The sequence below is a fragment of the Zeugodacus cucurbitae genome, chromosome 6 (genome assembly GCF_028554725.1).
Source record: "Zeugodacus cucurbitae isolate PBARC_wt_2022May chromosome 6, idZeuCucr1.2, whole genome shotgun sequence".
In the NCBI taxonomy this organism is placed as follows: Eukaryota; Metazoa; Arthropoda; class Insecta; order Diptera; family Tephritidae; genus Zeugodacus; species Zeugodacus cucurbitae.
In genome coordinates this window covers 27,025,983-27,043,961 of record NC_071671.1, presented here as the reverse complement: position 1 = coordinate 27,043,961, position 17,979 = coordinate 27,025,983, and the positions used below count along the sequence as shown (strand labels likewise).

Here is a 17,979-nt window from a genome sequence, read left to right as displayed (position 1 = left end):
AAAGCTTTTTGTGAAGCTTTAACAAAGTTTTTGCATACTATTAAGAAATCCCAACCTGTAATAATTTTTTTCCTAAAAAAACAATTTTCTTAAACAAAAAAATTTTTGGAAGCTTTAGAAGCTTTTGAGCTTTTTGAAAACTGGGAAATTTTAATAATTTTTTTTAATGTAATACAAAACACTAGAAAGTTGAATATTGTTGCATTTTTTTTAAACAATTTTCGAAAGCTTCGAAGGCTTTTTGAAAACTTGGAAGCTTTAAAATTTTTTCGTAATTAAACGTAATTGAAAGAAAACATTAGGAGGTTTAACTTTGTTGCATTAAAAGCTTTAGAACTCTTTTTCAATTCGACTTTGGAAGCTCGAACGAGTTTTGAAGTTGATAATCTAATAAAAGTTATAAAAATATGTTATTTATTATCGGCACATGAAAGCTTTCAGAGTAAATCGCCAAAATCATCATTGTTCGCAAATTGGAACGAAGAGTAATCAACCTCTGATGTTCACTACAAAAGTATAGCTTTCAGTTTTTACTTGAACACCCTTGGAGTTTCATTAAGTTAGATCATTTTGTCTTAATGTCATACGGCAAAATCTTAAGGAGGTATTTCTCGAGCTTTTGCAGATTAAAGTTCAGGGAAGCCTTTTTCGAGCTTTTGTGGATCTTTTAATTGATAATACTTTTTTATCTCACTTCGTTAGTAGTTTATATCGCGAGTTTTTTACCCATTGAAAGCTTGGTGATCATAGACTCTCAATATTTAAAACCTCTGAGGATGTTTTATCGACTGTTCTCATAAAGATTACTCTTTTTCAGCTTTGTTCTGTGCTTCCATCAGGGTTGCCACATTAACTACTTAGCACAATGGTCTGCGAACAGCACCCAACTTAAGCAAAATCTTAAGAACAAATGTAAATACATTATTTTATGCCTTTCCATTAGCATACGCCGTAGCCAGTCTTTTCCATTACTTTTCGTTCTAAATATTACTCGGCAAATTTATTACCATTTCAAGCGTAGAAGGAGAAAAAATTATTCATAAATTTAATTGCATTTTTTGCCACTCAAAAGCAAAGAGCACAAGATAAGTGAATGTGGCAATTGCATTAGTTTTTTTTGTTGTTTCTGATTTGTTTTTCATATGCATTTTGCATACGTTCCATGCGAACGTGTCTGACATACATAAATATGAATGTGAATGTATAATATGTAGCAATTACAAGACTCGCTGAATGCCTAACTAACCCAACTAGCAATGACTTCGTGCCTGACTGACTGACTGACTAACTCACTGAGTGGCTGACTGACTGTTAGACTGTGGGTCTGACTGCCTGACTGAATGGCTCACTAGTTGGCAGACTGAGTGTAAGCCTGTCTAGTTGTGTGCCTGACTGTCTAACTGCTTTTGTGTTGCGTTTTGGCCGTGTTGCATTTGGTTGCGCATTTGTTGCTTCTACTTGCAGTTTAATTGTGAATTCTTTTTCCGATTTTGTTTTCTTTGTTTTTATTATTATTTTTATGTTTTATTATTGCTGAAGTTGTTATTATTGTTATAAATATCAACGTTGTCTAGAAGTGCATTAATTGAATTAAATTAAATTGCGTTTAATTGCCTCTTCTGCTTCTGCTTCTACTTCTCTTTACTATTTGTATGTTGCACTTAGTAGTGCGCATTACATTTCAGGGTGTGCCGCCTAGATAATTTGTTATAGAATTTGGTAGACTACAAACTAGAGATGCCTGTGTATAGAGAGAAAAAGAGAGTGCGAGAGAAATTTAATATAGAATAATTGCATTACAAGTTTTTAATAATTTTATTGACTCTAGACTCTAGAGTCTAGAGTAGTAAGTGCATTTTGAAGCGTTTATGACATACTTTTCATTCGAATTCGTGTTCAGAATTTTTAATCAAAGAGACTGTATTAAATTACAGATTATAATAGAGTACTCAGAATTAGGTCAGATATGTACCGTTGCGTTCAATAACTTGTTGCCATTTTGAAGGTTGTTACATAATGACACTATCATAGAAACATTCGTCCATATTGGCATAGAGCTGTGATGATAGATTTACATCAGCTTCTCTTACTTACAAACAACTTCACACATCATAGACAGTAATAGGTAGTAATCATTTGGTGTCAGGCCCGTATTATAAAGTGCAGGAATAAAAAGCTCCCAACTAAGCCCCCGAAACTTCTGACGAGTCACTATCGTTGTGTGTGGAATACAATTCCTCTACTATTGGCCAAAGCTGGTTGCTTCCTTCAGACGATCCAATTTTTGTACAGGTTTTTAGTACAGGTCCGATAGTGTTTACCTTTAGGAGAGGAGCTCATCATAAATGGTTACCTGCCTATTCCACCAAAGCTTTCCTAACCCTCATTCCTGGTTTGGTCACAATTTGCGCCAGTTCAGAGCGATTCGATCATGCCCGTTTTCGCTTAACGTTGTCGTTAGAGAACCAGTTTTCATCACCTGTAACTATCTGCTTCAGTATTTTATCGATTTTATTGCGATTCAGCAACGATTCGCAGATGGAAATTCGGTTCTTGAGGTTTCTCTGTGTTATTTTATGTCGTACTCAGAGCTTCGAGCTTCCTTTTGTATTCAGACTTATTTAAACGGTTCGAAACGGTTTATCGTGCAGTGTTTGGTCCTGGATAGTCGAAGCATTATAGACGGACTTGACGATTTCCATTGTTTTGTCTATATTTTCAACAATTGGCCTTCCGGAGCATGGTTTAGCTTTGACATGAAAGTTACTGAAACGGATTAAGTCAATAGTATCAGGACCTAATCATTATTCACATTTCCAGTCGCATGGATGGCGTCTTTATCGACGAAAAATTGTAGAATATGGCGTATTTTCTCTTTTGGTGGTATCCATCTTGTCGTGTCCTGGAAATTACATAATTGATTCTGAGAAATATTTTAGTACGAATTCTTATTTTCGCAACAGCATAGGGAGTGAGTTAAAAAAATAACGCGAATTTTAAGATTTCCAATTCCGTAAGTCCCATGGTTTTTTTACGATGCTTTCATATTCGCCAGACATGACTCCGTGTGACTTTTTCCTAATTCTGAAAATAAAAAGAACATTAAAGCATATGAAATATCGCTTAAAGAGCTAAAGTTTATCGAAGAAATCGAGTTTGAGCAGATCGGATCGGAAAAAGCGCTCGCATAAGTGCATGATATCGAATGGGATAAATGATTTTTTTTAAACGAAAATTCCCGTTATTTTTTGAACACGTATTAATTGTTAGGATTTAATATTTTAACTTTTTTATTTATCTTAATTTTTTTTTTTTCATTTTTAAATTAAGTTATAAATTATATTTATTTAATTATTTTAATTTTTTTAAATTCTTAGTAAATAATATTTTATATTTTTATAGTAAATAATATTTTATATTTTTTACTAAGAATTTTCCTTTATCTTTTTGTGTTTTTATCTTATATTTTTATTATTATCTTAATTTCTTACATTTCCAATGAACAACAAATAAGAAAATTAATAGCAAATAAATCAAATATGCTCTAAAGCACCCAACCCATGCATTATTTCACACCCAATATAGGCAAAATCCATTTAATGCCATGTGTCACTTGACAAAACGTGCGAAAAATGCCAAATGTGGGCTTAATAATGGGAGGCTCAAAATTTAATGGCTCACTGAGTGGCTACTTAATTGCATTTTAAATTGACAGCTACTGGGTACCGGGCGGAGTGCGGCATTAAAAAATTAAGGCCATATAAATTTGTAATAAATACACATAAGCATATGCAAGTAAAAAACAAAAAGAAAATATAGAGAAAACAACAACAACAACACCGTATTAAGCATAAAAAAGTCCGAAAACGTTACGAAGGGCGTCCAAATAAAGCCACATCCAAGAGCACTTTTACCTTAGTGAGTGAGAGAACTCTTCATATATATATTTTTTTCATTTTGTATACGCCTTTTATGCTTAATTATTAACGAATATTTAAATGCAAGAAAAATGCTAACAAAGCGCAAACGCTAAAATTCTACAGAACTACAATACAGACAGAGTTGAGTCGAGTTGAGGAAAATTTCAGAGGCAAGCGCATAAATTAAAGCGAGAATCATGGCGCGGCAGAACTGTTTGGGGTCGCTTTGGTTGTTCTGTTTTATTATTATTATTGTTTTTTTTTAATTTCAATTTTTCTTTGAAGTTTCAAGTTTCAACGTCCGAAGAAGAATGACAAACTAAAAACTTTCTTTTCAGCGTTGCCACACTTTTTGTGTTTGTTTGTTTGTGTATTTGTATTTTTTTTTAATTATTTATGCAAATAAACACCAGCAGTGGCGGCCTTTAACTCCGCTTCGCTACATGAACGCGTGTAATAAGTGGAAAATGTAACAACAACAACAACTGCAACAAAAAGGTCAACGTATATTCTTCAGAAGTGAACGTAGTGTAATTTCACTTTTTTGTCGCTTAATGTTACTACAAATGACAACCAAAACGAGTGTATATATAAAGAACAACAATAACAACAATCAAAGTATAAACCAACAACAAGTGAATGCATAAACCAACTACAACAAAGCATGCCAACACAGTAGCTTATTTGGCTTTTATAAAGTTCATTTGTTGTCTTATCTTGATTTTTTTATTGTTGCTGTTAAATATTCTTCAATTTGTTGTTGCTGTTTTTGTATGTATGTGTCATAATTGTAGTGTTTTGGTTTTTTGTTTATTTGTTGGTATATGACGCGTTTGTTCAGTGCCACTCTCTGCATGCTGAGGGTCAAACTTATTTGGCTGCAGTCTGGCAGAACTCGTTTTTATGTGGAATTAAACTAATTTTTTCTTTATAATTTTATTTGTTGGTAATATAGTAGTGAGTAATACTTTTTGGGAGTATAATATTTATTTTTTCGTTTTTTTTTATTTTGATCGTTTTTTTATATTTTTTTTTTAATAATTGATTTAAAATTATGAATTTAATCTTTTTTTGTTGTAATTAATTTATTTTTCTTTTGTTTAGTATACTTCTTATTAACAATTCCAATTCAGGTGTTAATGTTATATGTTTTTTAAATTTGTATTTTTAATACATTAATTTTTTTTATTTTTTTTTTTATTTTATATATTGATTTTATATTATGTTTAATTTTTAACTTTTAACTGTATTTAATATTTACTGCTAGATTACTATGTACCAAATATTTTGTTTATATTTAATTTTTTTTATTTAATTTATTTTATTTGATTTCATTTATTTTAATTTAATTTAAATTAATTTAATTCAATTTATTTTAACTAATTTTATTTTATTTTATTTTATTTTATTTAATTTTATTTTATTTAATTTAATTTAATTTTATTTTAGTTCATTTCATTTAATTTAACTTAATTTAATTTAATTTTATTTTATTTTATTTTATTTTATTTCATTTAATTTAAGTTAACTAATTTAATTTTATATTTAATTTAATTTTATTTTATTAAATTAAATTAAATTAAATTAAATTAAATTTTATTTCATTTCATTTAACTAATTTAATTTTATATTTAATTTAATTTAATTTTTTTTTATTTTATTTTATTTTATTTCATTTCATTTCATTTCATTTTATTTTATTTTATTTTATTTCATTTTATTATATTTTATTTTATTTTGTTTTATTTCACTTCATTTCATTTCATTCCATTTTATTTTATTTTATTTTATTTTAATATTATTAATTTTTACATATGGGCATTTCCGCCATGTCGAACGGGACAATCGTACACCTTTCAACTAAAAAAAAGTATGAACAAAAATGTTTTTTAATTTTGACAGTAGGATTTTTTAATAGCCCTTCATTAGCTCTACATTTAGTGTTAAGGTTGATTTTGGAACGGTTTTCATTTTCAAGATAATTGCAAAAAAACCAAGGCATTCGCACGGGACAAAAAATGGAAGTCGTTTTTGGGAACAACGATTCAAACGGCGATTTCAGCGAATTATTAGGTAATATTCAAATGTTTTTGATTGTAAAATGTTGCGCATTGATGGCCTTTAAAGATGGTATGAATTTCATTCAAAAATAATTTATAGTTTTTTTTAATTAATTATTAACCATATTCGCACGGGACATGTCGCACGGGACATTTTTTTCCATCATAATATTTATGTTGATTTTGTTTTATAATACAGAATTATTTAACAACAAGACCAATAAAATGGCTTAAAAAAGTAGTAAATGTATTTATTTATTTATTTTAACTAATATCCAACGAGATACACAACAAAAATTCTATAGCATGAAATGAAAATGGTATTATGAATGTGAAATACATTTTTTTTTTCAGAAAATGCTGTCTTCGGGTATAAATTTTTTTGGATTTCGTTATCTGCCAGACTTTCCTTTTGATAACTGCTCCCACTCCATCGACGGCTCCTTGCAAAAAAATACTATTATAATGAAGAGTATTTTAATTATTTTATAAAATCAACCAGGCTTGATAATATAAATTTGTTTTTAAACTGAGAGCAGTTACCTTAAAAAAAAAATAAATATTTTAGAAAAGCAACTAAATGATTTCATAATTTTACTTAAGAGTTTTATCAAGAAACTAATATTTCAATTTGTCAACTTTAAAAGCAAACGATTTTCCGTTACAACCTTGTTAAAATGAGCACTCTTATTTTGATTTGGAAGCCTATAATTTTCGCCAAAATCTATTTGAATAGCTATTTTAGTGGAATTTAAAGTGCGGTTTTTGCTCATATGTAAATAATTAATGTAAATGTATCTATTTACATACTTAAGTCAACTTTATAAGACAAAAAATTATTTTCAATTTTTTAACTCCACACCTACGATGTCGCACGGGACCAATTTTAAGTAATTACCAAAACCACAAATCTTCGGATTTTTGAACAAGGTTTTTTTATTTTAATTGTATAAAAATTTACTGTTTATACCCCAAATTTGGCGAGATTGCTGCTTTTATTTGCGATGCAGTGGGAATAAGTGTTATTCAGTTATTTGCAATCACATGGTTTCTTATGTATTTTATTTTGCTCTTTGTACCCTTATAAAGGTTTTACACAAAGCAAAAAATTATACATGATGATGAAAAATCGAAATGAGAAAAGTAGTTCCTATTCGACTTGGCTTTGGTATATCTCGTAATTGGTTATGAATTAATTTAAAATTAATTTAATATCAATAAATTTAGATATTTTCCTATGAAAATATGCAAAAACTTTGTAATTCTAATAATGTTTAATATTTTGTCTGTGGTAGACCTTCTGGCGGAAATGCCCATATATATTTAATAATATATATTATTAAATTTCTATGAATTTTACACCTCTCTATACATTGCTAAATGTATTTCTCAGTAGCACAGTGAAAACTGATACTAATCACTGCATTAACACTTGGTTTTCACTTTGAAATTCGAAACCGCCAAACGTAATGTTTGGTTTTTTGTTTGCAACACAAGTGAAATCCCACCAACTTTTGCACTCTCTAACGGAGCAATTATCATTACAAGTGTTAAATTAAAGTTACTGATAAATCGCCGTAAAGCATGAAAGTGCACGGGCTAAACGAAAAAAAAAATCAAAAAATATTTTTCCAACCCAAAAAAAACTTGTGCGAAATTTCGCACTTTTCACGTGTTGGAAATTTTCCCTTTTCTTTTGATTACAATGGCCATAAATCTGCCGAAATATTGAGCACCCACCAAATCGTGCAAACATAGTTTATACCACACCCCCGTCACCGCACAACAGCCCAGTCGACTTCTGCTCGATCAGCAGCAGCAGCGAGGGCATTGGCCTCCCACACACACATTCGGTGGACCGCGCGCATAAAGCGTCATGTACATACAGACATAAAATGATAAATATGTACAGACGTAAGCACATTATGTATCAAAAAAAATCGAAATAAAACAACAACTTTGTCTGCAGTCGCAACATTGGTGTGCTGCCAAGTCGGTCGTTTCGGTGCACCGCTTTTGTTGTTGCTCAGTTTTGCATCGTTTTTTTTCTTTACCGTAATATGCAGAAATATGCAAATTCTTTGATTCGCAGTTCAATGTACCGGGATGAAAAGTGCAGTCTGTCGTAATGCAAATCTATAAATACAAACTGGAAATTCGGTTTATGAGATAATTATGTGATTTGGTTTAAATTCAGTATAAAGATCATGTCGGTGATCTCAATTCTAAAATCTGCTTTTAAATTGCTTGCTATGGTGAAATCTTCGTTGCATTTTGTCACAAAATTGACCGGACCGTTATCAACTCAGTCTTTGAATAAAATCTGCTCTCACAGCTAATTTTTTTTCTGGGAATCGACCTCATCTGTTGATTAGTTTGCTCTTATTGGCTCTTGACGTCTATGTGCCATGACTTTGTTAGATGATTTATGCAATCAATATGTGTAATATTGTAATATATTTTTTGTTTACCTCCCTACAATATGAAGGGACTCTTTTAAAATTCTGCCTCGATAGTAAAATTTTAAATTTTGTATTATGTCCTGAGCAAAAAGTTCGATTTATGGAAGGAAATTTGTATGAAATTTGCACTCTATTGCCTCTTCAAGAGTTCGAGTTTTGGAGAACTTCGAGTTAGAGAAGGAAATTTGTATGAAATTTGCTATGTCCTGAGCAAAAAGTTCGATTTATGGAAGGAAATTTGTATGAAAGTTGCACTCTATTGCCTCTTCAAGAGTTCGAGTTTTGGAGAACTTCGAGTTAGAGAAGGAAATTTGTATGAAATTTGGCTTCTAAACGCTATTGCCAGTTCAAGTGTTCGAGTTATAGAAGTTCGATTTATGGAAGTTCCACTGTATACCGGTAAACCGGTAGAAGATTTCTAATCGCAAACATCAACTTTTCAAACTCTGGTCTGAGTGTGGACATTAAGAATCGGGAAGAATTATGTCTAGTTTGTAAGTCTTCCATATTTGTCATCATTTTGAAGAACTTGAACTGATGATGGGTGAATTTCTTGATTCATGTCACCATTTCTGTTCCCACCGATCGCTGTTATAAAAAGAGCAAGGATCAGCGAAAAGTGAAAATATCTGTTTGTTTAACAGTAGTAGTTTCCTGTTGAAGACCGGAGAAATTATTGACATTTCGTATTCAAAGTTTCATCATCATTCTTTGAGCCAGAGTTTAACTCGAACTTTAGTCTTTAAAAGTATCGGAGTATGAATGACTTTGAAGTTCTTGTATTAAGTCTCCATATCCATACCCATCATCCACCCTTAAGTTGCCGGAAAACTCGACGGTTTAGAGTTTAGAAGGATTATAAATATTACTTCATGAAGTAGTCTTCACTCAGATATTAGGGTAGCACTCGCGTGTACTCGCTTACTGTTCGCTGAAAGCTAGTCAAGAAGTGCGTGTTCTCACTATCAATAGCTTCTAGCGACTCTAGTATCAGAATCGGTTGAGAACTGCAGAGTCGATAAGCTTGCGCGTAAGCGCACCCTAGCTGCAATCCAATGGTGCTCCGATATCCGGCTGTGTCTTCGCGTTAGATCAATGGTCGTCGAAAGAACTCGGTAAACGTTGGATAAAGACCAGTATCCGATGCATCGCAGAAGATCTACTGAGCTATTTGTCCTTAGCTAGGTTCAGCTCGCAGTTCTTACTGAACTGGATCCTGTCGGATACAAATTACCAAACTTTCCTAGAAGAAAGTCAGATTTAAAGATCGAGACACTTTCATCTTTATTGTCCAGTTTTCGCTAGACTGCGGCTGAAACATGCTGGCAGAACGAAATTCGGAGTACCAGTAGAACTGTTCCGAACACAAATGAGTCGCTTGAACAAATTCGTAAACGGCACAAAGCGCTTTGTCGTCGCTTCAGGGTCTTGAGCATCCATTTTGGTGAGTTTGCAGCCTCTCAAAGGACTGTTGACATTTGTTGTCTAAGTGGGATCTTCTGTGATACAGAGATCCGCACTTCAACCTAACCTAACCAAGTTTCCAACAAATTGGTGCTGCAGTTCGTCTTCTTCGCTCTGTCAATCTCATCTCATTTTATTTATGTAAGGAATTCCAACCTTTATGTTCCTTCGGAAGCTCTAACTTAGGAGATCCCTTCAATCCTCTAAATAAAACCGGCGCCAGGTGATTTTACACACCAGTTGAATATCTCCCTCATCTGTAGACGATTTCTGCATCTAAAAAAACATATTTGCAGGCAGAGTCAAGGTCCACTGACTTTGCGAAGATTACCGTCTCGTGTATCGCAAAGCGTAGTAAAAACAAAAAGTGGACATGCCGCTACATAAAACTCTTCATTAACGATGTTTTTCATATTTTCTGCCACAATTTATTATTTACTAATGTTTATGTACATATGTTAAAGCACGCACGCACTGCACGTTTTTTATAGACTTTCATCGCTTCACTTTTCTATACTCGTTTGTTTTTTTATTTAGTAGGTTAACCCTCCATATCACACCGAGTGTCTTCCACTTGTGTGTGTATGTGTTTGTACGCTTCAGTGACGCTGATATTTTTAGACATTCCGACGCTTTTATGACAACATTCTTACACATTTACTCGAGTATTTATCTGCGCATAAGTACATATTTGTATGCATATAATGCTCGCGGCTGCAATTATCATGAAGAATCGTCTCGTCTAAAGAGAGGGGGCGGTGCTCCAGCTAACATTCACTCGTCGTCATGAATCGACTGTCTACTTTGCTACTTTGCTGCGAAACGGAAAATTTTTTCTAGTTTCCCCCAATTTATGGGGCAGCAAAACATGTGCGTGCCGACACTAAGTGTCTTCTACTATTGCTGCCACATACACCCCATTCTCTTTGGAACCATCAAAACGCCGAGGCAAGTGCATTTGTATGTATGCCAACGCGGTGTTAATTTTTGAAATTAAATTTTTAAAAATTTAAGCCTATTTGTTTGACAACTTCTCAGAAGCTGTAGACACTTCTGAGCGTAGCTACATTTGGATATGTGCACGTTGCAAATAAAAAAGTTTTATTATGCTTTGTGTATATGTACATCATTTAATGGCTTGTGTTTTATTTGTTTTTTTTTTTTTTTATGTGGCAACCCTCATTCCTGGCATCGGCAGCTCTTTTATAGCTGGGAGGGTTCTTCGCTGACAGTTGTATGCCCTGGTTGTTTTTGGTTAGATTTTCGCTGAAATTCTTTTGTAATGCACTCATCGCAATATATAATTCGGTGATTCAGTGTTTCATTTTGTTGGGTTTATTGATGTGTGAGACAGTTGGAAAACATATTTCAAATGACTAATGAATTGCCTTAATTGATTTAATGGTGGGTCATATCCCCCACAATAGCAAGCAATATTTTAGTGAAAGGAAATATTTCAATTATTCTTTGTATTTGGAGGGGGTAAGATTTGTGGCACCATGCGGTTTGAGTCTCTTGGAGTACCGTTATAATTGATTGTATGCTTTGAAACTCCTGAAACTACAGAAAGTTATGTGGAAAGCTTGCTTAGGATAAAACGATTTCGATCCACTCTTTTTACGATATCCTAAACAAGAATCCCTTGTGCAGACATTTTTGAAGGCAGATTCCAAGTGGGAATCTTAGTCAACTTGGTTTCACATTCATAGTTCAATCTCGTCGACTGTTTCTTGATTTTGTGATTTATCTGATGATTCGCAGAGATTTAAAAATCAAATTACTCATTGGAATTATGTTAAAACAATGCTAAACATTTATTTGAAGTTATGTCTTTATACGAATTTCTAACTAATTATAAAAAATAGACAACCCTCGGTCACGTCACTGTAGTTTTGTGCTCCAACTATTTACGATAGCTTTATAAATTGTATTTCTGATTTCTTCGATTTAATTGAATAAATTAAGTTCATAAAGCATGTGAAGATCTAAAAGTCTAAGGTCTTCTGTATATCGGTTTTTCATTTGCAACCTCTATAAATCGGTGTCCCATATCCGAATCCTTTCTAAGGTGCCAAGAACAGATATTTTCGGTAAAATTCGCATTTTTGTAGGTTATTATGGAATAAAGTTGGGAGTACTGGTGAGATCTTGTTATAGTTCCACTTTACATTGCTCAAAGGCGTGTCTGAAAAGGTTATATATAAATCAGGCGAGGAGGGTGGCTTATTCTTGAAATATATTGGATATTAGAGGCTAAATGTATATATTTCTTCCCTAGATTTAAAATGCAATCGTCGAATTTTTAAAGCAATTAAAGTCTGAATCTTTCTCCCGATATTCTTCCTGATATTTTGTTTATAATTTATATATTGTTACAGAGCTTGTGGGTTTTTTAGTCAAACTCGGACAGTTATAAGTTGCTTATTGTTTTATTTAAAAGCTGAAACTTCCTCAAGTAATCATAAGCACTTATATTTATTTACTATATTCCTAAACATTTTTCAATAAACTGTCTGAGAATTCTATAAAAAGAGACATGAAATAGTAAAAATGTGTGTTTTATAAATAATGTTTTGGAAGAATTTCGAAGTTCCCAACTTTGTCTACTATGGGTTATTTTGTTAGTTTAAGAAGTTCTATCATCAAAATTACCCAATAAATTTCCTATTTAATATTCTACGAATAAAAAAAAATAGAATAAGCAAATATAGTCTTCCGTCTATAAAATTTCTAAATTAAAACTATTTATTACTAAATTAAAATAACAATGTAATTGAATTTAAATGAAATAAAATAACATCATCATGGCAATACAACGCCTCTCAAACGGTTGCTCGTAAGCTTGCATTTCGTTGACTCGCTGTACTGCCATTTGCAAATAAATGACAATTAAATCATAATAAAAAAATATAAAAAAAATGAAAATAAAGTAGAAAAATCGCAAATTTTGCGCATAAGTAATAACGTTACTTTAAATATTTATTTATGCATTAAATTGGCCGATGATGTTATATTATATTTGCGAGTCAAAGGCGTTTAATTTAAATACGCGTTCGCATGTCTTGCTGTTATTCATATTTTATTTGTAAATTTGCAATTTTTAATTTTTAAACATGTATGAGTGTATGTGAATCAATTAATTTTTATTTACCGCTACAAATCCTCAAACAATCACGCACTTAGGGAGGCCCACATAAACTTACTTAGGCATACATATATTATATACCATATAAATACATGCATAAAGTATATAATTTCACTGGCAAATTTACTTGTTTATTTGAGCTTCTCCTGTTAATTTTATGAGATGTTACGCCTTATTAATTTATTTATTTGCAGCCACTTAAAGGCATACTCAACAATGCATGTATGTATGTTTGACTGTATATATGCAAATGTTCCAATATAAATCAATGTAGTATATGTAGAGTATTTCATATTTGATTTCGCAGTAAAATACAAAAATAAAAATTACAAAAAAATTTTCGCCACACATGCCATATGACTCAGTGAGAGCTGCTGAGGTCATGCATTTCTTTCATTGTATTCTGATAGGAAGTTGAAATGGGTTTGCATGCCTAACGATAAATTTTAATAAATACCAAGTGAATGAAATATAAATATAGTTAATGTATGATTACTAATTTCAATGATAAAATAGTACTTTTGTTCGTTATAAGGACTATTATTGGGCTGGACTAACTATAGCTATAAATCAACCATAACTCGTAAAACATATGTTGAATGTATCTCGAGACATTTCATTTCAGTTTAAACCAATTTCAAATCATTCTAACCTGTGGTATTGGTATGTACTTGAACTTCCCTAACTCGAATCACCATAATCCACAAAAATATTGGTCTACCACTTTGTTTTCGCCGTTTTTTTTTTTTTTTGTAAATTTAAGACTTTTTTGCACTGAGGACAGCCTCACCGTACGTATTCGAAAGCATTCGATGAGCCTCAGCCGCACTTTGCTTGGAATTAAAAAAGAAAAGCAAAATTTCCCGCAAATGTGGAGAATTCGGCTCAAAAAGTGACATTTTCAGTTGAGAATAAATTTGGGATGCAAAAAGATCTCTACAAATATTATGTTGGGTTAATGTTGACACAAATGTCCAAGATTGATATAAAACGATTTCATCGACCAGTGCTTGACCCTAGAGACATCTATTGGAAAACGGCGGAAGCAAAGTTGTAGAACTAATACTTCGAGTTATACAAATTTTCATTAAAACATACAATTCATGGAGATCTTCGAGTTCGAGTTATGAAAGTTCAACTGTATATGGAATTAGCACTTTAGTTTGAGTAATCGGCTAAGTTATATTGCGAACTTCATACTTATTATTTGGAAACAATTTCGAGGAATAGATTGTTTCGAATTTTTAAGCTAAATTTTTTCGAGACATCAGTGGTGTTATCGCTTGTATTTGTGATTCGTTGACTCATGAATATTACCAAACTGAAATTCCTAATAATTCTATAAATTGTATAAATGGATGTATTGTGAAATACTATTAACGTCTTTACTATATGAGAAAAGGCTTTATAATTTCTTCCAAAGAAGATTTAAAAAACAAAAAACGCGTTCCTCAATTTGACAGAGGAGTGGAGTACTGTTCGAGGATAAGACGACAGACTGCGAACGCACTCGGATCTCGATTCATACATTCATTTCATTAGAATGTACAAAAATGTTGCAGAAGTGTGAAGATAAAGATGTGTGACGATGGACCTCCTCAGGGGTGTTCTAGAGAAATATTTTGTGAAAAATTAATGGATCTTTGCGCATAGATCCACTAATGAAAACTCATCGGTTAGGTTTGCTAGACCGTGTCTTCCGAATGGACGGAGACTCCCCAACAATGGACGATACTAGAGAAGGAGATAAAGAAGTAAAGATGAGATATAGTCAAGCAGGACTTGTCTTCAATAATTATGTACCGAGGAATCACTATATATTCTTAGACACAATTCTTGGACACAATCTCTTTTAACATTTATGTGAAGTGAGTTAAAACATTTAATGAGATTGCGGAAAACGTGGTGATGGCTACCTCGTGCGCTAACGGAAATTTCATGTAAGAATTGTAATTTTTTTTGCAAAAAGAAATTTTGAAGAGCTCAGATTTGGAAACTCATCAAAAAAGCATAGCTAGAAGTTGAACGTTTAGTTACCTTATGATGTAAGCCTAGGTGCGTCGTTAGATCTCCACATCCAAGTTTATATACCAGAATTGGCTCTGACAACCTTCTTGTGCCTTTTCCCTTGTTCTCAAATATGAGTACTGCCGAATACAACATGAGTCAGTTTGTTGATTAAACTGAAGGAATCCAGTCACAATTTCTGATTATTTTTTATTTTCAAATTATTTTCTTTAGAAAGCTTGCTTTCTAAGGTATGAGAGCCTACGTCACCTTTCGATGTTTCTAGCACTTACTGCTTGTTGCTCAGAATTTTTACTATATATTGTACAATATTTGTTGGTATGTATGTATGTAATTTTTTTTTTCGCGACTTGTAGTACAACACCTTTAAAAATAAACGATAACTACAACAACAACAGTAGTCATGTTGTACATTGTTGAACGCCTTCGTTATTTGAGTTTTCAATGTCATTTCGTGTACTACAAACTTGCAGAAAAAATATGAGATATGTAAAAAAAAATATATATATAAATATAATGTATAAATAAAAGTAAAAAATAGGATACAAAAAAAATTTAATTTAAAACCAAATATGCACAAGTGCATGTATGTACATATATATTCGCTTGTAGGTACTGCCACACTTGCCACACTGTAGTGTAATTAAATCCGTTCAAGTGCTGCTAATGTTGAAAAAAAACTATTTATTTATAAAAAGTTATTAAGGCAACAATGTGCAAAAACCGCAAAACCACTTTGGCATGAAAACAGACATACACGCGCAAAAGAGGCTCCAAATACATCGCTATGTGGAGTGGTTATAAAGAATGAGGCGTCAAAAGCAATATACAAAAAAAAAAACATAAAAATGAATAAGTGTAACAAAAAAGTGGTAATTTGAAGTGAAGATGAAAACGGAGAAAATGAATTAAATTATTTACATAAGTATATTTACATATACAAATTGTGGTCATTGAAGGTGTATGTTTCATTATTTCTTTATTAAACAACAACAAACAGCAAGTAAACCACAAATTTGCGCTTCACTCTCCGCGCCTTCCTCTCTCCTGCGCTTAGTCAGCGCATTTTATTTTGCTGCTTTTAACTACATTTATGGTTTTTCCATACATAGACTTGGTCTTTTTAATACAACAATTATTTTTTATTTCACATTTTATTGCTTTACTTTGCACAAAAAGCATACCAAACAAAAACAAAAAAAGAACAGCAACTACATTAAGTTGAAAATCAACTTTTAATTCTCATGATAATTTCGCATTCTACCAGTCGTCATTATCCAACAGGCCAACAACATCTATGACGGATCAACAAGCTCAGCCGCCGACATTCGCCATTCGCCGTACGCTGTCCATTCATCCAGACAGAGTCTAGGCGGAATTCAAGCGCTTTGCGGTACACACAAATCTACTTTTATGCCTCATATATATCTTCTGCTATATCTTTGGCTATCTGTCTGTCTGCCTCGGCTACTGTCTTCTCTTTCTCCACTGTGTGACAGCGCTTCAAAGACCAAATACCAGTCTTGCGCAGCAGCTGGTTGTTGGACAACTTTTCACTACTTGACGGCTGTTTTAAGTAGCGTTGTTGCTTTTAATTAATATTTTAACGCATTAAGATTCTAATTAAAAAACATATACGGCTTTGGTGTTTGCAGACTACATACATTCGCGCAAAACTCTTGCGAATAGACAGACAGCGCTAAATTATGACCCAACTGCGTGATATGTGATTTTGTCACGGAAATGCCTAAACACATTTGTTCGTCCGTTTCTAAAGATACTTTGAAATGCTTTGGAGTACATCGAATGACCGCGAGGCACCCATTCTTTTTTGCTTTGCTGATTTATTACTTACTTATATCCGCAAATATTTGTTGTAGAATCAAATTCTAGAGCTTCTGCAGAGAGTGTCTTCCGACGCTTTATCGTCTAGTACCATAAAATGACAATACCTCGTAGGAATATCACACGTGATCTGTGGTGAGTGCTTTTAAGTCCAATTTTTCTTGTGTCCAGTGAGTTAAGGCTTCGGTAACACAAGAACTCATATTGCTGCAGAATTTTCAAAGAGCCAGTACCTGCAGAATCTTAGAATATCGATATGTCGTTGTTCGTGTCATAATCTTGCTTGGATCTATCTGGTCCCTCAGATTTCTGACGTCTTTCCTCAACTTTGAACCCTTGAACTATCTTCTTAACTCGTAAAATTGGCTTCTTTGGACTGACTGTTTTGTAGGAATGCTGTATGATTTCAATTTTTAATTCTCTCATTGAGAAATATTTCTCTATAAATAGAAGAACCCAATTCTTTAAACTTTGGGTTAAGTTGTTGGCGTTGTTGGAGTCACTAAACCAATAAGAGGCTATTTATTTTGTTCATGCGATGTCAGTTGTTGGATCTTTAGGTCTTTAAGATACCTAGATTATCCTCCTGTAAGTTCGGAGTCGATTTTGATAGACAGCAAGCATTGAATATATTGAAAATCACAGAGAATATTCCCGTGACTATAAATCGAGCAAACTTCTCGGTCGCCGGAACCGAGTAGACCGACTTATGACGAGAAAAGTCGTGAGCTCAAACCCCAGCCGAGATTTTTGATGCGAACAAGCTCTCGGAAAGGGGAGGCACAAATAGTGTCAAACTGAATTTAAAAAAATGCTCCCTTTATTGGGTTCAGTGGATCTCATCTATGTTATCGAGTCGATTGGACCGAATCGCGACCCAAAGACGCATGAGCTCAAACCATAGCTGAGATTTCTGATGCGTAGGAACTCCATAGGGGGAGTAGCCAACAGTAATGTCTAAATGTATCGCTGAAAATGCTCGCTTTATTCGAGCAGTGGATCTCATCTCGATTAACTGAATTTCCCCAGCTGCAATCGTAAAATTTGTCGTAGCA

At 32.8% G+C, this 17,979-nt stretch overlaps 1 protein-coding gene across 4 annotated transcripts in view; it reads left to right on the top strand.

Annotated features, from left to right (window-relative positions):
• LOC105219588 (probable serine/threonine-protein kinase DDB_G0267686) overlaps window positions 1–17,979 on the top strand; it is a 155,389-nt gene that overhangs the window by 14,083 nt on the left and 123,327 nt on the right. The gene's annotated exons all lie outside the window — the stretch shown is intronic.